Consider the following 25,433-nt stretch of genomic DNA (forward strand, 5'->3'; position numbering starts at 1 on the left):
TAGGAGATATAGTTGACTCTTCAAAGGCACATTTGGCTTGACTTGTCCAAAACTCACAGGAGATTGAATACAAGGGCTGAAGAAGAATTTCTTCATATAGTCCCTCGACACACCCTTCCTTTCTTTAATCTCTGTTCAGCCAGATGTATCACTGGAGAAGGTGAGGCTTTATCACAAGACAAATGTTTTGCTCTTAAAGGCACCTATCTGGAAAAATCACTTACTGTTTAATTTTAGTTTCATCATAATCATTATCAACATTGTGGAATTGATCTTGCACTTGTCATATGTACATATAATATTATAACTCCCTTTCAGACCTCTTATGAATACTCAATCAAAAAAGCAAAAAAAGCCCACAACACCTCAGTTTAAAAGACCAGAAGATAAAATGTGTGCCATAAGATTAAATAGAAATCAATGGGTTGGGTTGTTTTAAATGTCTGTTTCACATGCCTTGAAAATTTCAGGAAGATTGGTTAAGGCCTCAGGGAGAAAAGGCAATTAACAGAAAAAGAGCCTTTTTTTTAGAGAAGATACTTGAGAAGGTTGGGGCAGAGCAACTGCAGGCACTCTTGGAGGATACTGATTATCTAGACCCATTCCAGTCTGGATTGTGATCTGGTTATGGGACTGAATCGGCCCTGGTCACCCTGATGGATGACCTTTATCAAGAGAGGAACAGGAAGAATGCAACCTTGTTAAACCTACTCAACCTCTCATCAGCTTTTGATACCATCGACCATGGTGTCCTCCTGGATCAGCTCCGTTGGATGGTATCGGTGGCACTGTGCTACCGTGGTTCTGGTCCTACCTATGGGGTCATTTTCAGAGAGTAGCATTGGGTGACCACTTCTCGCCCCCCTGGCAATAGAGCTACGGGGTGCCGCAGGTCACCACCTTGTTCCCAATATTATTTAACATCTATATGAAGCCATTGGGAGAGGACATTAGGGGATTTGGAGCTAAATGTCATCAATACGCTGATGACACGCAGCTCTATCTCCCTGTGGCAACTGAATCAGGTGAGGCTGTGCAGGTCCTGGACCAGTGCCTGGACTCAGTAATGGGCTGGATGAGGGCCAATAAACTGAGACTGAACCCTGGCAAGACGGAAGCCTTGTGGGTGAGTGGTTCCCAAGTCTGGGAGATAGGCTCATTGTCTGTTCTGGATGGGGTTGCACTCCCTCTGAAAGATCAGGTTCGTAGTTTGGGGGTACTCTTAGATCTGTTTCTGTCACTGGAGGCTCAAGTGGCCACGGCAGCTCAGAGTGACTTTTACCAGCTTCGGCTGGTTTGCCAACTATGGCCTCTCCTGGACAGGGATAGCTTGGCCATGGTGGAACAGGCATTGGTAACCTCAAGATTGGATTACTGCAATGCGCTCTATGTGGTGCTGCCCTTAAAGCTGCTCTGGAAGCTGGAACAAGTGCAGAATGCTGCAGCTCGGCTGTTGTCTGGAGCTGCCCCTTTCCAGTATGTAACTCCTCTGCTGAGGGAACTGCACTTGCTGCCTATTTGCTCCTGGGTAAGGTTTAAGGTTCTTCTACTTTTGTACAAAGCCCAAAACAACTTGAGACCAGGATACCTGAGAGAGCACCTTCTCCCCTATCCACCTGCCCTGTCACTGAGGTCATCCGAGGGTCTGCTCCTGGTGGTTCCACATAGACCGCACCTGAGTCCACCAGGAGAAGAGCCTTCAGCATGGTAGCCCCCCTCCTATGGAATTCCCTGCCTCTGGAGGTCAGGCAGGCACCAACTTTGTATTTCATTCGGTGCCTCCTGAAAACATCATCATTCCATGAAGTCTTTCCTTAATGACCAGCCATGGTTCACTGTACATTTTGTTGCTTTTAAAATATATTTTAAAGTGTTGTATTCTGTTTTTATTTTATTTTATCTGGTACACTGCTCTGAAATTTTCAATGGGGAGTGGTATATAAATATTGTAAATAAATAAGCAAGCTTGATGGGTGTATTCAACTTTGGAGAAGCTCACGGAGGCTTCATTCCTTTGGTAAGCAGGGTGAAGGTCAATGGGATGGGTCCAAATTTCCGCACATGATGTAGCCTAACGCCATAGCTAGACCTAAGGTTTATCCCTGGATCATCCAGGGGTCAAACCTGTTCATCTAGGTGACACACAGGGGATCCAGTGCTCAGGCAGGGGTGAACCCTGGATGATCCCAGGATAAACCTTAGGTCTAGCTGTGGCCTCAAAGTATTCCTGCCAATAACTAAACAGCAGGAGGAGCATTTTAACTTTCAACTGTTTCTGTCTCTTCCCATTTGGTGAGTAGTCAAGGGTGAGGAAAACATTTCTACAGCAAGAATGTATGATGTGGAAAAGTCATGAGACTTCCACAGCAATAAAATGAGAAGAAAGTAACAAAGCATTTCAATGGAAGCAAAATTGTGCTAGGTGGATTATTCTGAGAACAATGTCTACAGCATGCAATCAGGCAAACAACATTAGTTCTCTTTATTTTATATTTTTATTATTATTATTATTCCTGTTCATTTCCTAGCTTTTCTCCTGGTTGCTCAAAGTTATGTACATAGGATTCCCATCTAAGAACAGATCAGACCTAGATCAGATCATGTTCAATGAAACTGCATTGCAATGGACCTCACGTATCTAAAACCATCTTTCAAAATTTATCGTTTGGAAGATTTGGCAGAAGGTGCAGAACCCAGATGAATTACGCAGCTTAGGAGCACCATACCTGATGGAACACCTCTCAAAACATGAACCTATCCATACACTGTGCTCAACACCCAAGGTCCTCCTCCAGGTGCCTACTCCGACGGAAGCTGAGAGGACAGCAACAAAAGAGAGGGCATTTCTTTGGTGGCCCCCCAATTGTGGAATAACCTCCCTGACTAGGCCCGGATGGTGCCAACGTTGTTATGTTTTTGGTGCCATGTCAAGACTTTTCTCTTCTCCCGGGCATTTAGCAATGTGTAATTAGCCTGGGTTTGTTTTTGTATGTTTTTGTAGTTTAAAATTTTATGTTTTTTGTGATTTTAAATTGTTGTATATTGTTTTTAAGTGTGTTTTATACTATGTAAACTGCCCAGAGAGCTTCGTCTATGGGGCAGTATACAAATGTAATAAATAAATAAATAAATAAATAATGACAAGTAAACCTGAACCAATATTGCTCATAAGACATTTTTCCCCAAGAAAGACTTTAGTAGCCATTTCTCAACAAGTTAGACTAAGAGTGGGGCTGTTTTCAAGTTGAGGGGTGTGTTCAAGTTTGGAGGAAGCTCTTGGGGGCTACATTCCTTTGATGTGGCTAAAGGCCAAAGGAATGGAAGCAACTATACACACATAATTTAGCCTAAAGTTATCACTGCCCATAACTAAGCAGTAGGAGAGGCATTTTAATTTTGAACTGTTTATGTCTGTTCCCAGCTGATCAGCAGTGAAGCATGTGGAAAGCATCTTTGTGACAAGTATGTATGGTGTGGAAAGGTCTGGAGGTCAAGCGGTGGGGCCAAATACACAAGCAGAATTGAGCCTAAAGCTCTAACTGCCAGTAACTAAGAGCCTTCCTAGATGAGGGTTTAGCCCGGTGCAAGGCCCGGGCTCCCTGCTTTGCGTGCAGACAATGCACAGGGGATCCCGGGGTCAGACTGGGGTAACCCCTCCCTTGACCCGGGATAACTGGATCCACTTGAGGCTGCGGAACGTCTAATTAGTTCCGTGGCTTTTCCTGGCTGCTCGCTTACATCGGGCTGGGGGGGAGATCACGGGGGGGGCAGAGGGAGTATCGGACATGGTGAGTGGGCGAGTGAGCAGAGGGGTGGACATGGCAAGCGGAGGGGTGTGGACATGGCAAGCGGGGGGTGGACGAGCAAGCGAGTGAAGGGGCGAGTGGGGGGCGAGTGGACAGACAGGCGAGCGAGCGAGCGAGGGGGTGAGCAGATGGACGGGTGAGCGAGGGGGCGAGCGGGGGCATCATACATTGTGTGTGGGGAAAATCGGGGGCAGGGGGAGGGGGGAACCCCTTTTTTTTTTAAAAAAAAAAAAGACTTACCTTTTCGTTGGTGCACTCCTGTGCACATGACCCCTTTAAGTTTTTTTTAAAAATGGAGGACGCGACAGGGCTTTCTCTTACCCCGTCGCATCTTATGTGTAGAAAAGGGCAACGGCCCATGCTAGCTGCAGCGCGGCCTCGCTCCTTCTCCTCTCCGGATTAACAGGTAGGTCCTTAGCCATACAATGGGAAAGAATCCCCAATGTAAAATCCTTGAAACCTGCAAATAATCAGTTTAACCTGTTGGTTGTTTTATTATGGTTTTAATTTTTGTGAACCACCCAGAGAGCTTCAGCTATTGGGTGGTATAAAAATGTAATAAATAAAATAAATAAATTAAGTGTCAGGAATAGGTGTTGGTGCCAGAAGATTGGGGGCATGGCCATCAAGAGAACTAAAAAAAAAAGAAAAAAAAGAAGAAGATTTAGCTCTTGGTCCTGAGATTCTGCACCCCTACCTAAGACTCACTTCTTGATCAACTCACATGAATTTGAGGTCACAGTTGTGTTTCTGAACAGATAGAATTCCTCTGTGGGACTCAACGGGTTCTCGACCAGGGATGATACTGCATTCTTTACGGGTGTACGAGGCAAACATTACACAATTAAGCAGGTCAACAGGAGTGCATAAAGAGAACTGTGAGCTTGGTATGAGAGTAGAATAGAGGATGAGCCAAAACAAAAAGGATACAAGCTTGTTGGTGATGAATGCTCCTGACTTTCTCCCCAGGAGAACCTGTAACAGAGTATTTACTGCTGCGGTACCCACCCTCTGGAACATGACCCAAATTGTCGATAGACAAGCATCCTCAGTTGCTCAAGATCTACCTCGTTATGCAGGCTTTGCCTGAGGGATGACCAAGCCAGTAAATTTACAGTTGACCAATGGTTATTTCATTGTACTGTTATTGTTATATTTTATGTTTTTATATAGGGCTGTGCATCACTTCAGATCCGAATCCTGAATCTGAAGTGTGGTGGGGAGATTGGGGGAGGGGCTCAAAAAAGATCTGACCCTTCTCCCCAAAGTTCTGAATCACTCCAAGGCACCTCATTGCCCTCCAAAGCACCTCAGTGTGATTCAACAGTTCAGAGCTTTTTTTCTTCAAGCGCAAACAGCCTGTCTGTGCTTGTAACATTTTTTTTTTCCTATTAGAGTAGGGAGCGGGAGGAGGAGTAGGGAGGGGGGAATTGAGCCTTGGCCTAATGGGGGTGAAGTTGCCTCTGAAGCCTCCAATCACAATGTTGGAGGAGGAGCATGGAAGTAGGGTGACCCTATGAAAAGGCGGACAGGGCTCCTGTATCTTTAACAGTTGTATAGAAAAGTGAATTTCAGCAGGTGTCATTTGTCTATATTGAGAACCTGGTGAAATTCCCTCTTCATTACAACTGTTAAAGCTGCAGTGACCAGATTTAAAAGAGGGCAGGGCACCTGCAGCTTTAACTGTTGTGATGAAGAGGAAATTTCACCAGGTTCTCCATGTATACTGTCAGGCTTTGCTGGCTGACTTATGCTGCTTTCCCAGGAATGGCCGTAAACCCGGCCTACGCCCAACGTATGCTTGGATGGGAAGGCCGGCAGTTGTGTTTGGGGAGGAGCAGAAATAAACGCTCCTCCATTGGCTACCCCGGTCACGTGGGGCTGTGGTGGGGGCTGCTCTATATAAGCAGCCCTCACCTCCAGTCCGGCCTCTTTCGGGTCGCTGACCCCTTCCCTCTTCTAGTATTTTGCCCACTGGGTTTTTGCCTACTTCATACTGTCGGTATTAGGAGGAGGGGGGTGAATAAATAGGTTAATTTGTTGGCAGGGATGTGCGGGAATTGTATAAGTTTAGATAGGGATGGTAAGTACACTGGCACCCATTTGGGTGATTGGCATATCCAGACGGCCTGCTCCGCATGGCTCCGCAGCTCACGTGTCAGGATATGGTGTGCCTTTGGAGACCCTCCTGCTTCACCTACTTGCTGTCGTTATGGCAGCGTGCGGGGGTGAAATAGGGCGTTCTCCCCACACTTTAATAAGTGACAGATAAGTAAGGAGCCGCATTTAATGGCTTCTCACTTGGAGTGTGGCTTGCCCTATACAAGACAGGCAATAGCTGCCTGAGTTAGAGTTAATTCCCGCACTGGCACATGAAGATCCTGAGAGGGATGCAGTTATGTTTAAATAAAGAGGCCCAAGTTTAACCCAAGCTCTGTGTCTGTGTATTATTTACTGCATCCTCCTACAACACACAAATCTCCTGCTGATAAGCGGCAATAAACCCGTCAAGGCCAGGAGAGACGGGAGGAAAGAGATGAGGTAAAGTAGGGCTTGGGGATTTACCAGGTCTTCAAAGCTGAATCACTAAGGCAAAGAAGAGTCATTGTCCAGTCCAGGGTCCAAAATCCAAAGAAGTCACAGTGTCCAGATGGGGCAAGGTTCAAGGTCCAGGAGCAGGTAAAAGAACACCAGCAGGTCGATGTAATGTTGCACTTCAGTGCAGGCCTGTGGGATTCCAGCAGCTTTATCTCCAGCGTCCTGGAGCAGCTGCTGTTAATTAATTCCCAGTTTCCTGACAGGCTTTCCCCCTTAAATGGGCCAACACTCTTCTCCGTTGCTCTTTTACATTAAGCCTCCTTCGCTCTGCAGGGGTCAATGGGGCTTGGTCCTCTGAATCCAACAGAGGGGCTGTGGCAGGGCATTGGTCATTATCTGGCAGTGAGGGCTCTGGGGCTATTTCTGTGCTAGGACCCACACTTGGATCCGCCACCTCTCCTTCCTCTTCCTCCTCAGATGAATCTGAGGGAGGCATTGTTGGAAGTTAACTCTACTCAAGAATAAGCAGAGTTCTGTTAGAAGCTTCTCTCAGTAGAATCGCAGCAAAGACTCAAATAAGCTCAAACACTTTGTTAAGATAAAACGGAGCTTCTTTTACTGGCATAGAAGTTGGCTGAATAAATTAGTTACAGCACACATGTATACTCACAACGAACACATCTGATAACAGCAGTAATGATAATGGAAAATGGAAAATCATACACAATACAGAGCCATATATATAGGACAAAAACTGGACAGTCATCCCAGCCACTAATTGACTAATTGAATAATCATCCCATGCCACCAATAATTCAATAATTGCATTGACCAGATGGTGGCCTTGACATTTAGAAATATTTCTTCATGTTTCTTCATGTCTTCTGCCAATGGGCATCCTAAAGCTAAGGAATAAAGTAAAACTGATCCATTCCAGGATCCAACAGGCATGACATATACAAATGACACCTGCTGAAATTCCCTTTTCAATACAACTGCTAAAGATACAGGAGCCCTGTCTTCCTTTTCATATGGTCACCCTAATGGAAGATCAGGAGATTCTGCCTGCTTGTCTTTTGCAAGTGGAGAAGGAAGCATGGAATACAGACACAGACACCAGGGCTTGGGATAAATTAGGACCTCTTCATTTAAATAAGTGAACTTCACCCCTCCCTGGATCTGCATGTAAAAGTGTGGGAATCTATTAGACCCTTTTTTCAGGCACCTGGTCTGCCAATAAAGGCGAGCCACTCCATTGAACACAGGGGTCCCACATTGGTTTGGGATTGATTGAAGGATGGGATTGATGTAATTTTTGTGCCTGCACTGAGTCTAGGTGTTCAAGCAAGGGTGATCCAGTGCTGATTCACTCATCATTGCCTTAGGCCTGGCTCTGTGAGGAGGAGGAAGAGGACTCCTCAGTGGTGCAACTCCTCTCTTCATCACTTCCATGTTTGGTGACAGACAGCATGTAAACGTTCCATGGAAAAGCCGTGTTGATGCACTTCAGTATTGCATAATTGCAAAAGTTTTAAACCCGGAATGTGGTTTTATATGAAAGGAAAACTTGTCTGCGATAACTTCAGTGAATTTCTTACTTTTTGAGGAAATAACAGATTCACCCAGTGAAAGTTCACCCAGCACACATATTTCAGAAACATATCATGTGTTTACTCAGACTATAAGTTTGTTTCAAGGCCTCTCAGTCACTGAAGTAGGATCTCCATCTCATGGTAACTTTTTCTTCTGGTGAAATCAGAATAGATCAATCTAGATGCTAGGATGTCCATTATTGCTGAACTGGAGGAAGTTTCTCTCCAGTTCCCACTCTTAACTGGCCAGGACATACTGCAGAAACAGAATACATTTGGTTTTGTAACCCTGACATTTTATTTATCAATGTGGATGACACCCAACAGAGTGAAAAATAACCTGGTATTAATAAAAAAATAATAATAAACATTTTTGGGATGGATTAAAAAATATAATAAATTAAAAATGAATAAATAAATAAATAAATAATGCACCTTAGACCAGGCACACTGATAGACATTTAATGATTAAATTTCCTCTTGAAAACTGATCCAGAGGGAGAGGCGGGTAATAAAATTATTATTTTATTATAATAATTACCTGCCTCCATCGCGGTCCGGCAGTGGCTTCAACAGAGGGCCAGGCCTCAAAGTGGAAACAGGCTGTGGACTCACCCCTATGGACTCTCATGGCATTCCTAGTGTGTGAGTGAGTGAGCACACAAGCATGAACATGTGATTGAATTTAGAAAGGGATTAATTTTATTTTTATTTTTTTATTTATTTATTACATTTTTATACCGCCCAATAGCCGAAGCTCTCTGGGTGGTTCACAAAAATTAAAACCATCATAAAACAACCAACAGGTTAAAAGCACAAATACAAAATACAGTATAAAAAGCACAACCAGGATAAAACCATGCAGCAAAATTGATATAAGATTAAAATACAGAGTTAAAACAGTAAAATTTAAATTTAAGTTAAAATTAAGTGTTAAAATACTGAGTGAATAAAAAGGTCTTCAGCTGGCGACGAAAGGAGTACAGTGTAGGCACCAGGCGGACCTCTCTGGGGAGCTCGTTCCACAACCGGGGTGCCACAGCGGATTCATAAATTTATCTTGTGTTTTACTAAAGCTTTCTCAATGAATAACTTATTTTTGGTTCATCTATTGAGAAAATAAATGCAAAACAGGGAAAAGTTCTTAACAACTATGATCCACAAGAAACAGGTTCATCAATGTACACTAGGCCAGCCCCTCCCCCCCCAAATTTTGTGGAAGAAGTGGACACTAGGGCTGTGCACCGCCTCGGATCTGAACCCCGAATCCGAAGCAGAATGGGGTGATTTGGACCCTTCTGAACTGGATCCTGGGCAGTTTGGTTGAAGTCTGAGGTGGCCCGAAGCCAATTGACTCCGAAGCTTCAGGCCGCCTCAGCACTTCGGAGCCAGCCCCCACCACACCCCACACACCCAGTCTCCTTACCTGCTGCCTCTGTCACTACTGCCATCTTGGTTCTGGTGCTTCCACTGCCACCGACGCATAAGAAGGGAAGTAGGCCGCATGGCCTACTTCCGGTCTTATGCATCAGCAGCAGTGGAAGCCGCTGGACGCAAGGGCAGCGGCAGCGGTGGCAGACGGCGAAGGCAGGGGGAAGGGGGGGTTACCTTCCTCTGCCATCCGCTGCCATTATCCTTGTGTCCAGCAGCTTCCACTGCTGCTGATGCATAAGCCGGGAAGTAGGCCATGCAGCTTCCAGTGCAGTGGAAGCTACTGGACACAAGGATGGCGGCAGTGGTAGGCGGCGGCAGCAGGTAAGTGGGGAAGAGGGAGGGGGCTTACCTGGTGCCTCCGCCATCCCACCTACTGCCGTCCTTGTGTGTGGTGGCGATGGACAGCAGAGGTACCAGGTAAGTGGGGAAGGGGAGACTTTTCTGCGTGCTGGCTGTGTGGCCTGGCTGTGCAGCCAGCATCCAGAAAAGTCCCAGTCACCTTGGTGGGCCAGAATTTTGCCTTGGCTTTGGTGCCTCGGCTGGTCAGACAACCCCTGAAGCACCCCTGAGCTCAACCGAGGCTGCTTCGGGGGCTCCGAACTGGCCTCCAAGGCAGATTGGGAGGTGGCTGCACAGCCCTAGTGAAAACCTTTGAAACTTTGAGAGACTGCTGTGGGTGATCCCACAAATGACTGCTAGGGGGCAGGGTTTACCCATTCATAAAATGCCTGCCATGGTGAGGGCATGGCAGGTCACAGAACACAAAAAGTGGAAGGCCTCCACTTCTACAGAGAAGCCAGGAGGGAAAGTTACAGATGCAGCCCACGGTGGCAGAAATGAGGGGGGAAATGGAAATGGTAGCATTTGGAATAGGACCACCCTCAGTTTCTCAATCCGTGATACTTTATGAGCCGAGACCAGGTCATCCTGAAGTTGAATGTGACTCATATATGGCATGTGCCAGCCTTCCCTGCCAGGAAACTCATAATAACCACCTGTGATCGTATTTACGGTCTACCTTGACCCTTCAGACGGGGGAGGACAAGCTGGTGACTGGGGTGGGTGTGCAGGAATGAAGTGACTCAGGGTGGAGGTGTATGCGCCAAAGCCTTTTAGCTGTGCAATCGCCTGCTTGGCTGATTTTGCAAAACCTTCCTGAAGCAAATGAACTAAAGTTCACATGCAGAGAAACCTCTTCTTTGCAAATCGTCCCCCAGCATTAATTTTTTCGACCGCATTAGCTTACGGTAAGGCCAACATTTTTTTTGGTTTTGGTTTTAACCAAATTGTGTGGGGTGAGGAGAAGAGACAAGCCAATGAGGAGAGAGGAGCTGATTAGGCGAAGAGACGTGGCCCCGAGCTAAATCACACATTCCCTGTCTAATAGTAGCCACAAGAAGGGGGGGTCAGAACTAAGCTGCATGTTGAGGGACGGGATGAGCCCTTTCCCTGGCTGCAGTCCTGACCTACTCTGCCCCCTAAGCACAACCATATTCACGACAGGAGGTAAGAACATAAGAAGAGCCATGCTGCATCAGACCAAGAGTCGATCCAGGCCTAATCTACACCTGCAGCTCTTTCGCAATGGAAGAGGGCTGCTTTTGAACGTTCACCGCTTCCACAATCGGAACTTACGGGGTGCACGCGACTGATGTTTACCACAATTACAGGAGTGCTGTTGTGGGAGCAGATGTGCCCTGTTATGGCTCTTGTGCATGTATTTATTTATTTATTTATTTATTGCATTTCTATGCCGCCCAATAGCCGGAGCGCTCTGGGCGGTTCACAAAAATTAAAAACATACGAAGTATAAAACAACAGTATAAAACCTTAATATAAAATACAATATAAATATATATGTATATCGGTAGAAGTGGTCAAGGTTAGGGAGATGGTTTTTTTTTAAAAAAAATAACTCACGAGGGTTGCATAGAAACGCAGATGCACAGCAACCCATGGGGGGGATATGAATTCTGTCAATACACACTCCTGTGCAGAGCTGTAGGGCATGTCTGCACCATGCATATATCCCATGGTCATCTATAGGTCATCCCTGTGTGTCCAACTGATGCACAAGGGATCCCGGGGTCAAGTAGAGATTTACCCCAGGATAACTGGGACTGTGGATTTCCCAGTTTTTCCACAGCCCCAGTTCACCCCCGAGGACTGCAGGTGGTGTGGCGCCCACTCCCACGGTCATCCATTCTTCCCCACAAGTAGCGGGGCTCTGCCACCGGGCATGGAGCTCTGCAAGGGGTCTCCGTGCCCATCAGGGGGTGGGGGGTAGTTGTTTTGGGTATTGCAGCGATGGTTCTCAGGTTTTATTTTTTTATTCAGTGACTTTTTGGCCCACAATTGCATCCATGCTGCTACATAAAAGTCTCCTTCAAAAAAGAAAAGGAAACCACACACCGCACCACCGGACATCCCTCTTTCCTCATGGGATGTCGCACTGCCGTTTGGACACTGGGAGATGATCCTGGAAGCAAGAAAGCCTGGGATCCTCCCCACTCCCTCCCAGAAGGCTCATAGGTGTAGATGAGCCCATGTTTGTATTAAAAACAACAATAAGCGCAGTTGGTGGTAAAACACGCCAATATCCATCCAAAATACATGGTGAAAATGCCAGACAGATTCACTCCCGCACACCCATGCACACGCCCCTCACAGCTGATTGGCTGCTCGCTGAGCCTGGAACTTGCAGCAAATAGCAACAATCTTGCAAAGGGGTTCACACATGTTCTTCGGAATGGACATGAGAGAGCTGGAAAAAATACAACACAAGCAGTCAGGGATATTCCAAGAAAATGGAGAAGTGAAGCTGGGATCACCGCGAGAGCAGGTGAATGTAATGTGGCCCATAAGTCATGACTGTGATACAGTCCTGCAGTAAATGGCTGATGTAGACTCCCCCCCTAGTCAAGCACTCTGTTCACACAGTGGCTGACCAGCTGTTGACCAGGACACAGTGCAACCCTCTCACTCATGTTTCCCAGCAACTGGTGTATGTAGGTAGACTGCCTCACATACTGAAGTTAACATACAGCCATCATGACTAGTACCCCCTAAATAGCCTTCTCCTCCAGGAATTTGTCCAACCCCCTTTTAAAGCCATCCAGGTTGGTGTCCACCACTGCAACTTGTAGTAGTGAATGCCATAGTTTAACTATGTGCTGTGTGAAGAAGTCCTTCCTTTTATCTGTTCTGAATCTCCCACCAATCAGCTTCATGCAATGACCCCGTTGGGTTCTAGTATTATGGGAGAGGTAAGTTCCCATCATCGAATAGAAACTTCAGGGGGAAGGTTCAATCCACTTGTCATGGTCCCAGTTCTGATTACAAGCTCCCCCTTCCCCACGGCTGTTACTTAAAATAAGTGAATCTAGGCACAGTCGATGCAATCACCCATCTCTACCTATAAAGAGGAAAGTATGTGTATGTCACATATGTCCTGAAATGTTTACCCACTTCCACATATGGTACTGTGTTAATACTGTTCACCCAGACTGGTCTTCATGGTATCCTTCTGGATAGGTTGTCTGAGCTGGGAGTTGGAGGTACTGCGTTGCAGTGGTTCCGCTCCTACTTGGATGGCCGATTCCAGAAGGTGGTGCTGGGGGATTATTGCTCTGTGCCGTGGATCCTAAGCCATGGGGTTCCACAGGGCTCTATCTTATCCCCTATGCTGTTTAACATATACATGAAGCCGCTGGGGGAGGTTATCCGGAGATGTGGACTGAGGTGTCACCAATATGCGGATGATACCCAGCTCTACCTTTCCTTTTCATCAAACCCAGGTGAGGCAGTGGCTGTTCTGAACTAGTGCCTGGGCACGGTAATGGACTGGATGAGGGCTAACAAACTGAGACTCAATCCAGACAAGGCGGAGGTACTGTTAGCGGGTGGTTCATCTGTCCGGCGAGGTGATGTTTGCCCTGTCCTGGACGGGGTTGCACTCTCCCTAAAGGATTGGGTCCGTAGTTTGGGGGTGCTCTTGGATCCAGAACTGTAACTTGAGGCACAGCTCAACTCAGTGGCAAAGAGCACCTTTTATCAGATAGATATACCAACTGCTCCCTTATTTGGACAGAGATAGCCTAGCTACAGTTATCCATGCTCTGATAACCTCTCGTTTGGATTACTGCAATGCGTTTTACATGGGGCTGCCTTTGAAAACGGTCCGGAAACTTCAGATGGTACAAAACAGGGCAGCCCATTTACTAACAGGGACTGGCCGGCGAGACCACATTATACCAGTACTTTTGCAACTTCATTGGCTGCCAGTCAAGGTCCAGGTCTGATTCAAAGTACTGGTATTGACATTCAAAGCCCTGGTCAGGTTATTTTCCTTCAAATAACCTGGCCGGTTTGGGGCCAGGTTATTTGAAGGAACGCCTCCTCCCATATGTACCTGCCCAGACCTTAAGATCATCTATAGGGGCCCTTCTCTGTGAGCCCCTGCCAAAGGAAGTGAGGCAGGTGGCTACTAGGAGGAGGGTTTTCTCCGCTGTGGCACCCCGGCTGTGGAATGAGCTCCCCAGAGAGGTCCGCCTGGTGCCTACACTGTACTCCTTTCATTGCCAGCTGAAGACCTTTTTATTCTCTCAGTATTTTAACTTAATTTTAACAACAATAACTTAATTTTAACTTAAGTTAAAAATTTAACTTAATTTTAACTTAAATTTAAATTTTACTGTTCTAACTCTGTATTTTAATCTTATATCAATTTTTGCTGCATGGTTTTATCATGGTTGTGCTTTTAATACTGTATTTTGTGTTTGTGTTTTAAAACTGTTATTATTATTATTATTATTATTATTATTATTATTTATTTATATAGCACCATCAGTGTACATGGTGCTGTACAGAGTAAAGCAGTAAATAGCAAGACCCTGCCGCATAGGCTTACAATCTAATAAAATCATAGTAAAACAATAAGGAGGGGAAGAGAATGCAAACAGGTACAGGGTAGGGTAAGCAGGCACAGGGTAGGGTAAAACTAACAGTAGAAAGTAACAGTTGTTTTATTATGGTTTTAATTTTTGTGAACCACCCAGAGAGCTTCGGCTGTTGGGCGGTATAAAAATGTAATAAATAAATAAATACATACATGTACATGGATCAGAAAAAATCTAAAAACATGAATTTGGGGGTTTAAAGTATTTTTAAAGACTTTAATAAAATCCTAGGCTTATGCCTACAACTCCCAGAGTTACTCAAATATGCTTGGACCGAGTGCAACATAGTGTTCAGATTTGTATACACTTGGTAGAAAGACGACGGAGGCTTCTTGGTTTTTTCTTATTTTACTGAACTTCAGTTAAGGGTGAACACTGCCGCTTACACAGAAAACAATGTCACGCCCCTCAAACATGGAGGGGTTGTTTTTATACATTTATGTTATCTTCTGCTGCCCCTTACGCCTGGAACGCTCTTCCAGAACATTTGAGAACTACAAGTTCAATCGCAGCTTTTAAAGCTCAACTAAAAACTTTTCTTTTTCCTAAAGCTTTTAAAACTTGATGTTTTGTGGACTTTACACTGTTAGTTTTACCCTACCCTGTGCCTGCTTACCCTACCCTGTGCCTGTTGGCATTCTCTTCCCCTCCTTATTGTTTTACTATGATTTTATTAGATTGTAAGCCTATGCGGCAGGGCCTTGCTATTTACTGTTTTACTCTGTACAGCACCATGTACATTGATGGTGCTATATAAATAAATTATTATTATTATTATTATTATTATTATTATTATTATTATTATTATTATTATCAAAACCATCAGCTTACATTAATTGGTCCATGTGATTTACCATGTGGTTAGTAATGTTGATATGTGTTTTGTTAGTGCAATCAAACATTTATTGAGATAGTAAACACGCATGTGCAAAGGCAGTTTATGAGTTAAGTAAGCACTTGAACCCTATTGGTGACGCAAATGCCTGGTGATTTGCGTCACTGAGCTTGTCTTTGTTCTTACCTCTGTAGGAACTTTCCCTAAACATCACACCATGTACTGATTTGTATCTCTTCTTCGTGCGTGCGTGCTTGCGTGTAATTCTTACATCCCCATATGTGGAACCTCCCTCTGGGAGGGCTTTCTGGGTGGTGTTACTGGTTAGTAGCTTTGATTTCCTGTAACAGTGGAAATCACTAGAATGCCTTGGGAGGAACTCCCAACATTTCTTGGGTGGGAGGCCAGACTTACTGGCCTTTAGAGGCCAGTGTGGTTCTAAAGTCAGTCAACCCAATTCCACATAAAAGGAAACAACCCACATAAAGGCGCTGCATCTATTTGCTGTGACTTCTCCCACCTGCCATGTGTGGGTTTAAAAGTCATAACTAGATACAACAGCATGTCTTTGAGAGGCCAAATTCTCGACATGCTCAAAGGTACCCCACCCTGATATCACTGTTTACTCAGAAACTGAGGGAAGCACACACACAGCCTTCTTTAAGTGGGAGGGAGGAAAGGGAAGCACTCTGCACATGCCCAGAAACAAGCTTGATGAAAGGGGGCAAGTACCTGGCCCAGTCCTGGCCCTTCAGTACAGGCTCATGATGGAGCACTTCATGGGTGAGAAGAGCTGGCTGAGCACATGGGCACCAGAGGGCTGCCAAAGGCATGCTGGGAGGTTAGTACTGGCATGTCACTATTAGCTTCATCACACCAGGGTTATACTGAGCACCCACTGTGAATTGCGTGCAAAGGACTCTGAAGTTTTCCAGCTTATAATCTGCTTTGACTGTGAAGTACTCCCACACATCCTGCTTTAATTGTGCTTCTTAGCCAAAAGAACTGAGCAATTTTACTACCGCTTTAGGAGTGAATCTTTTGTTGTTCTCTGAGCGGCCACTGGGGGCGCAGGAGGATGATTTGAAATGTACAAATAAAGAAATGCTTAAGTTTTAAAGATAAAGTCATCAAACTTGGCACAGTAATAGATATTAAGGAGGGCTTTAAGCATACCAAATTTGAATTGGATTGGTTCATCCATGGATTTTTAATGATTTTTTACATTTCTCCCGCTTAAACCCTTTCCTTGTTTGCAAAGGATCTTAGGAGCGCTGCTGCCTCGGGTGTGATTTAGCTAACAACAACAACAACAACAACAATGACAGCTTTACGCTATGGGGATAATTCAAGGGAAACGGGTACGTAGGATGAAACCCTATCTCTCAGCCCTAACTCAGACCCCACTTTCCTAATCTCTCGCTAACTAACTTTTTTCTCTTTCTAACTGACTTTCTCCAACTGCCACCAACACCGCCCTCCATTCCATTCTAGCCTCAGCTGTCAGTCATTCCTCCATTCACTCTTCTGTTTCAGTAGTAAAGTCAGGTCTTTAGATAAAAATCATGAACTTTATTCAGTAAGTCTTGGAATGTTGTACGGAAAACTCACAGCATAAAAAAATTCATCAAGTTGAAAGGCCTTGGAAAATATGTATTTTTTAAAAAAAAAATCGCTTGACACTTAAAAGCCTCTAAGCAAGCCTGCCTGGGGAAAAGTAATCCTTAAGAAGAGTGCTACAACTAAAAAGCCACACTCTCCCACCACACCTCAGATGTGTTCAAACATTGACACGTTATTCAGGGAGGTAGGCTTGTGCCTACAACTCCCAGCATGCCTCCCAGCATCCCACTCAGACAAGCTTCACCTGTTGGGCCTGCTAGTTTGCCCCTTAAAGAAACAGGAGACAACACTTTGAACATTTAAAAAATGCTATAAAATTACCAAGTGTTCTTATTATATGACTATCAAATGTGAGTTCATGAAATATGGCCATGCATTAAACTAGGGCTGTGCACCACTTCGGTTCTGGGTCCAAATGGAAGCACCCTTTTTATTCTCCCAGTATTTTAACACTTAATTTTAACTTAAATTTAAATTTTACTGTTTTAACTCTGAATTTTAATTTTATATCAATTTTGCTGCGTGGTTTTTATTCTGGTTGTGCTTTTTATATTGTATTGTGTATTTGTGCTTTTAACCTGTTGGTTGTCTTACTATGGTTTTAATTTTTGTGAACTGCCCAGAGAGCTTCGGCTATTGGGCGGTATAGAAATGTAATAAATAAATAAATAAATAAATAAATCCATGTCGTGACCAGATCAGGCTCAAACAGCCTGAAATGGGTTGGATCAGGTACAAAGTGCTTTGGAGTGCTTTAGACCTATACTAGATGATGGCAAACAGCTCCTCCTCTGCCCACTGAGCTGTGCAAGCAGCCAGGACTTACCTGTCCAATCCACTCACACTCATATCCCCCATGACAGCCACCGTTTTTATGGAATATATGGGCTCTATATTGTCATGGATCTATTGCTGTGCACAACTGCAGCCTTAAAGGGTCATAAAGTCGTTCCCACTTCCCAGTCACTAGAACTCTCTCTCTCTCTCTCTCTCTCTCTCTCTCTCTCTCTCTCTGTGTGTGTGTGTGTGTGTGTGTGCATAACTGCTAACTTTCTGTAGGGTTTCTCTGTGGCGTTACACCCCACAAGTCAGTTCCCAAATGTACGTCTGAAGTGTGTAAGTCTGTGGTTTTTAGAATGTTGGCCTGAGTGGGCGGAGTTAGAATGTCTTGGGAGGGGGAGGAGTGATATATAAGGGAATGACTGAGGGGATTGAGGGAGACTTTTGGGTACTCTTAGGGCTCTCAGTATGTTCGCTCTTGGGGTTTAGAGTACTTAAGTTCTGGAGAATTTGAGGTTCAGTGTAGAGAGTGGTATCTTTGGAGTGTGGTGTGCACATAGTTGATGTATATTAAACAATACTGACAATAAAGAAAGCTCAAGAGTGAAGGTGTGAGAGAAAGGAAAGTGTATATGTGAATGGGTGGGAGGATTGGATGAAAGGTTTCAAAAAGGTTTTTAAAAGTTTTATTTTGAAACAAAGCTTGTGAACTTTTTAAAATAAATTTCAATTATTTTGTTTTAACTACCACGAAAATCCCACGTGTCTGTTTGGCATTTAACATCTGAAGTTTATGCATTTAGCACCCACTCTGACAATAATTCACCTCAGCACATATAATTCACAGCACATTATTTTATTATTGAAATCCTTCTCCATTTAAACCCCTTTCTCCACATAGTTTGGAGGAAGGCGGTGTTTGTCCCTCGCCTCAGTCATATCAAGCAGTGGTGCTTGGCCTGAGCAGGGAGTAGCCACGGCCAGGTCTGTTGTTCAGAGCCTGTGTTATGGCACTCTCTAGCTTTGCCTTGCTGTTTAGCTGAGGGCCAGGTGCTGTGGTATGGGCTATGGGAAAAGACTTTGGGGTGGGAAGAGAGCTTCGGCTATTGGGCGGTATAAAAATGTAATAAATAAATAAATAAATAAATAAATAAGTCAGGAGACTTGCCACTCATGAGCTGTAAGGTGGAGAGGAGCCGTGGGGTGGGGAGAGAACCCCAAGAGGCAAAGAGCAATGTGATTGGCTAGCTGCAGTGATGCCCTGAACATGTGCCGGAGATGGAGGGGAAACTGAGAATGTTCAAGAGAGACAGAGAAAAGAAAGAAAGAAAGAAAGAAAGAAAGAAAGAAAGAAAGAAAGAAAGAAAGAAAGAACCATGTGAATTTGCATTGGGAAATTTTGTAGCACTGAGCCAAGAGCTCTCTCAGGGATGAGGAAAAGATCCATTCCAACTCAAAGCCTGTGTCAGAACATGCCTGTGATTTCACTGATGAGAGCCAGTGTGGTGTAGCAATTAGAGTGTTGGAATGGATTTGAGAGACCTGGGTTCTAATTTCCCTCAGCCATGAAGCTCACTGGATGACCTTGGGCCATTCACAGACTGACTCTCAGCCAAACCTACCTCACAGGGTTGTTGTGAGGATAAAATGGAAAAGAGCAGAACCATGTAAGCAGCTTTGGCTTCCTTGAAAGAAGGCAGAATATAGAAGTATTAATTAATTGTTTTTATATAGTTATTTATTTATATTACATTTATATCCTGGCTTTTCTTTTCTCTTCCAAGGAATCCAAGGTGGATTGAATGGTTCTCCTCCTTGCCATTTTATCCTCACAATAATGTCCATGGGGACTAGAACGCAGATTTCCCAAGTCCCAGTCCAACGCTCTAACCATTACACCACATTGGCTTCATTTATTTTGAAATGACATGGAAGAGAAGTGGGGGAGTATCAAAGTGAAGACGTGTCACCACTTGACTTGGGGTGGGATAGGGAGAAGAAAGTTCCACCTTCCTGCCAGGAAATCACCTCCCAAATGGCTTTGAGAAGAGATGCCTGGAGCCCCAGTGGCTCTTGCTTGAAAAGTAATGAAGATCACTGATGTGAAAAGTGAAGCACCCAAGTCTGGGTCACATATGGAAAATGCCTCCAGTTCCTCATCAGACAGCTGTTACAAAGCTGGAACCCATTTGGCAACAAATATCAAAGTGAGTAGCCACAGTGAGCCCATTCATGGTCTGGGCTGCTGTAATAACCCATTGACCTTTTTCCTGCAATGGCAGACCCCTTATGGGAATAGCTTGGAAAAGTTCCCTCACTGATTTGATGGCTCTTCACAGCCAACATTAATACGTAGGGCCAAAGTGAGGACACTGCAATGTTTGGGTATTACTAAACTCTGTGGTATGTAAGGTCAGTGAATTTTCTTTCCCAATGTAACCGCCCTGTAAACCACCCAGAGAGCCCTGGCTATGGGAGCGGTATAGAAGTGTAAATAAATAAATATAAATAAATAACTTAATGGTCAGTGAGTGTTCCCGGAAATCCTTATGATGTAATCTCCTGAAGACCTTATATATACAGACTCTTTTCTTAGAGAACCTCACCAGGCTTTGAACAGTCTTCTTAGGTGTGGAGCAAAAACAGGACAGCATCAAGCATCAGCCATGAGGATCCTTTTTCTTCTCCTTGCCACCCTCCTAATCTTCATCCAAATCATTCCAGGTAAGAGTTTGATGAAAGTAAGTGGAAAGTCTGAGGAACAGGAGTACTAAAATTAGATTTAGGGGTGATATGACGAAGTAAGCAGTCTGGGCCAACTTAGCTATGCCCCAAGGGACTTGAGGATCTAAAATTCAGCACAGGGCAGGAGAAAGAGGAAGAAGACAAAGCAACAAATCAGGCAGTGGAGGTGGTGGATTCCATTTTGGGTTTCAGTCAGAACTCTAAAGGAGCTATCTGTGGTGCTGAACCCAAACCCCCAAGGGAACTAATTATTATTATTATTATTATTATTATTATTATTATTATTATTTACCTGCTGGATTATTTACCCTCTGGATTGAGGCGAGGTACAACACAGATACAAATACCATAAAAAACATATAACTAATTAAAACATTTTAAACTAATACATTATTAAAAGCAGCACACTATTAAAAAGGCATCTTAAAATTCAACTGGGTAGACCTGCCAGAAGAGATCAGTCTTTATGGCTTTCTTAAATTCAGGAAGAGAGTTAAGTTGATAAATGTCTCCCAGCAGGCCGTTCCACAAACTGGGAGCAGCAGTTTGGAAAAGAGAAAGAGAATGACAGCAACCAGGGACGTGGAGAGACAACTACTGGGGGGGGGGGGAGGGGATGAAGATATTAGTGGCCCAGGGGTGGGGGTATGAATGGGCAGCAGTGGATCCTCCCACTAGAGGCAGCAGAAGGTCCTGTGCCATGCCTGAGCACAAGGAGCTTGTGATGCTCCAGAGGAAGGGGGCAGAAGAATGTAGTGATGGCCACCAGTTTGGATGGCTTTAAAAGGGGGTTGGATAAATCCCTGGAGGGGAAGGCTATAAGGGGCTATTAGCCCTGATGGCTATGTGCCACCTCCAGTATCAGAGGCAGTAAGCCTGTGTACACCAGTTTCTGGGGAATATGGGTGAGAGGGTGCTGTTGCAGTTGTGTCTTGCTTGAGGGATCTCAGTCGACAGTTGGTTGGCCACTATGTGAAGAGAGTGTTGGACTAGATGGGCCCTTGGTCTTGTGTTCTTATGGAATTGGAGGTGGTGTTGGCTGATGGTATAGATGCTAACCCACAGAAGTGGCCCTTCCAGAAATTGGCAGGATCTTAACCCATTAATAAAATATTCATCTCCTATATGCTCAAACAAAAGCATTTTCGAACTGTCGATCAATCTCTAGCAAATGGGACACCACCCTCACACAAGAGGCAGGTATCAACAGAATTGGTAAAACCCCATGGTTTGCAGAAGCACAAGGTATATTATGGGAGGAAAAGGGAGACAACCAAGGTAACTCAATAGGGACTGAGCACGGCTGGTAGCCACAGATCGCTGACAAATGGGCAAGTGGCAGGAAGAGAGACAGAAGATGCAGCAGAGTATCCCAGAAGAAGGCATGACTGTCTGGGATCCTGAAGAGGAATACCCAACAACATTTTATTATTTTAATAATCACATTCAGGTCCGAGTGAGGCGAGATGGACACTTCCTTTATTTGAAGACAATTAACAAGCCATAATCACAGACAAGGTAGTATCAGCAGGGCAGCGAGAGTTAAAGTGTGTTGTACACATCAGCAGAGTGCGAGGGTCTTTTCATGCAGAGGGATGCAATCATGTCTCCTACACCAGCAAACACAGAGAGACATTATTCAACCCACAACTCCTACTCAAGAGCCCCCCCCTCTCTCTCTCTTTTCTTTTTCTCTCTCACTATGACAGGAAATGCTTATGAAGCACCTGATACCCAGGAGTGCAGGTCAATCAGAGGTTTCTGCAAGTACGGGAGCTGCCCTGGAAGAACTCGACATACTGGAGGGACGTGTCAATGGGAAACATTGCTCTGCTGTAAATCGTAAGGCAAAAGTCACTGCTTTTTTCCTCTAGCAGCAAAATCTAGGGGAACAGTATTGAAATGGGCCATTAATAGAGCTGTCCCATACATACTTTGCCTACTCAAGATTAAGTTTGATTGAACTCAATGTGTCTTACTTCTGAGTGGACATGTATAGGATTGTGTGTTTAATTCCCTGTGATGGAGCTCAGGGTCTCTCTCTTCCTTTATATCTATTTTTTCCCTAATTTTTATATCTGATGACCCCCACTACTCACAGGGAGGAGGAAGGAAGCTGGGACAGGCAGCCACACACCTCCCATGGTCTTGAGATGATCCTGAGACCCCCGAAGGAATTGGGTTTTCCAAGGGAGTACTTATCCCTGGAGGAACCCTTGCTCATGTCCCCCACCCGCCCCTGGGAGTCCATGTGCGTCATTTGGATGCACAGGGACTTGGCCATGAGCAGCCCGCATTTTGGGGCTGGTAGAATCATAGAATCATAGAATAGCAGAATTGGAAGGGGCCTACAAGGCCATCAAGTCCAACCCACTGTTCAATGCAGGAATCCAGGTATAGAAATGGCCATAGCTGAGTGGGGACTAGAACTGAGATCTCCCATCACTCTATAGCCACTACACCACACTGGCTGTCTTGCAGCACTACAGGACATCAAAGCAACGGTGCTTGATCATTTCCCACTATGATTCCCAGTACTCCTTCCTCAGTAATCACTGCCAAGACAGACCCCAATATTCAGGGATCTAATCCTGTCCCACCCAATCCCAATGTCTTGGATGAAGTCCATGTTTGTCTCCTCTCAGTTATCACTTCCCCTTAATTTGATCAGAGAATTCACTAAGGTTGAGTTAGCTCTAGTCTGAATAACCCCACCACTTTATCAGAATACAGAATTATAGAATGTTGTGTTTGGAGGGGACCCTGGACATTGTCTAGTCCAACCTCTCCTCAATTCCGAAAATCTTTCAGCCACATTGTCCCTGACAGATAGCCCTCCAGCCTCAACTTAACAGCTTCTTTAAAATGCATAAATAGAAATTTGTGCAAATTACAGCTGCAATTTGCGCAAATTTCTATTTATGCAATTTTTAAAGAATGGAAAATTTGCAAACTGGCACGCCTCAATGCAGATCAACTCAAGGCAGCTCAGGAGAAAGGAGCCAAATTTGAGGTGGGGATGGGGGAAGCTAATGGGATTCCTCTGACAACCCTAATGGAACTTTAGGACCTATCTTTTGTGACCAAGAAAAAAGTGATTGGAACTATCTATGATACATTGATCTTTTCTTTCTGTAGCATCTATGCTCCCTGAGTCCATCACAACACCTCTGGGATTCTGAAGGAATGCCTATCTGCTTCTGAAACCAATGTCCACCTTCAGAGTCACAAACGAAGAGCTGTTTATTTGAGCTGCAAAAGAATTTAAGCACTGGAGAAAATCTAGAATGAACGCTCCTCTTTCCCACATATAGTTACATGCATATATATATATGTTTTTGCCTGGTGATATAACTTCTTCTTATAACGCGTTAGAGCTCTACAGCTTTCTGCATGCAGTTGTGGACGTGAAAGAAGTTCACAACAATTTGGGAATGGTTAACCAAGATACGGGATTAGGCTGCAATGTCAGAAGGTCATGTATTATTTGCACTGAGTCATCCGTCCTTTCGTTTGTGATCATTTTTTAATTCTGCATAGCCTGAATAAAAAAATAAAATAAATTATATCACCAATAGCAGAATTGCGAGTACATATTACCTTAATGTTGTGGATCAAGTAGTGAATTTATCACCCAACTATGGGCTAGCTCTCTCCATTTCTGATCTGGATTACCTCTCATGTTTTGAACTACATTCCTCCTCTACCAATTTTCCTCTTCGTTATGTGTCCAACTTCTCTTTTTAAATTGTGAGCTTGCAGGCAAGTCGTAGGTAACATGGGTGGTGTTAGGAGAGGCCCCACCTAGGTATGGACCACGGATCCTTTATCCTGTTCCCCAGATCTTTAAAGCTGCTCCAGCTGCCTTAATATCAGCCTGCTTTCCCACTCTGAACACAGTAGCCTTGCAGTTACTAGGAGACCTTAGGACTCACTCCCTTAGCAGACTAATCAGAAATGTAGCATGAAGGCACCAATCTTTTAAACTAGAGGGTTGACTGGCACCTTCCCTTCCCCAGTCTTTTCATTACTTTTATTAAGTCCAGAGTCCAAAAGTGCGTAATGCCACCACTGTCACCCGGCTTTTTCAGCGTGTCTGATTCTGCAGAGGTCTGTCCAGACAATTGGTGCTGGGCAATTGCATTTGAGCCCTGGCCCTGGGAGGCAATGAGGCCCTGACAAGGGGAATTCTGGCTGATCACATATCAAATGTTGTGTCAGAGGCCTTCTTTATCTGTTGCTACCAACAAGCTGGCACAGGGCCCCTGCCTTGTGTTTCCTTGTTAAAAAAAGGTTTGAATGAGCAGCAATATCTGAATTTCAGGCCAGCTAATGTATGAGTGTATGGCTTGCTGGGCTTCCCAGCTTGCTTGAGTGTGTTTGGAGCTCCTTAGCTCTGCGCGAGATTACATAAGAGCATGAGAAGAGCCCTGATACTGGATCAGATGAAGGTTCCATCTTGTCCAGCACTCTGCTCACATAGTGGCCAACCAGCTGTCGACCAAGGACCAATAAAGCACCCTCCCACCCATGTTCCCCAGCAAGTGGTGCACACAGGCTTACTGCCTTGAAAACTGGAGATAGCAGTCTGATGAGTGTGAGGTCTTTGTTTGCACTAGGCTAGAGAATGGTGAATAGATGTGGGAATAATAATAATAATAATAATAATAATAATAATAATAATAATAATAATGGCCTTAGCTAGACCTAAGGTTTAGCCCGGGATTGTCCCAGCAGTGTCCCTGCCTGCTCCTGAGATATCCTGTGCAGCATTTACATGAACAGGAATGACCCCAGGATGATCCCGGGATAAACCTTAGGTCTAGCTAAGGCCATAAATATTAATATCCTGCCTTTTCCCCAGTATTGGGACACAAGGCAGTTTACAAGATTAAAACATGTACAATTAAAACATATAAATATAAATTTACAAAAACTAAAATAGAATTAAACCTGTAGTAAAATTAAAAACATGTTAATTTAAAAAAAGCAGTAACATTAAAAGGTGGGGGGGGGGTTAGCCAATACATTAACACAGGTCCAGAGTAGTTTCAAAAGACTGCTGGGAAAAAAAAGTTTTTGCCTGTCTCCAAAACTGTAGCACAGAGGGAGCCAGCTTAGC

At 44.5% G+C, this 25,433-nt stretch overlaps 2 long non-coding RNA genes across 2 annotated transcripts; one reads left to right on the forward strand and one right to left on the reverse strand.

Moving 5' to 3' along the window:
* Window positions 1-20,166: 20,166 nt before the first annotated feature.
* On the reverse strand, window positions 20,167-24,342 carry LOC134397283 (uncharacterized). Its single transcript, XR_010025355.1, has 2 exons — window positions 23,912-24,342; window positions 20,167-20,320 (listed from the first exon to the last, which is right to left on the reverse strand). It is a non-coding gene; the product is annotated as an uncharacterized LOC134397283 (long non-coding RNA).
* Window positions 20,201-23,886, forward strand: LOC134397282 (uncharacterized). Its single transcript, XR_010025354.1, has 3 exons — window positions 20,201-20,290; window positions 22,021-22,153; window positions 23,450-23,886. It is a non-coding gene; the product is annotated as an uncharacterized LOC134397282 (long non-coding RNA).
* Window positions 24,343-25,433: the final 1,091 nt, after the last annotated feature.

Source organism: Elgaria multicarinata, chromosome 4 (genome assembly GCF_023053635.1).
Source record: "Elgaria multicarinata webbii isolate HBS135686 ecotype San Diego chromosome 4, rElgMul1.1.pri, whole genome shotgun sequence".
Lineage (NCBI taxonomy): Eukaryota > Metazoa > Chordata > Lepidosauria > Squamata > Anguidae > Elgaria > Elgaria multicarinata.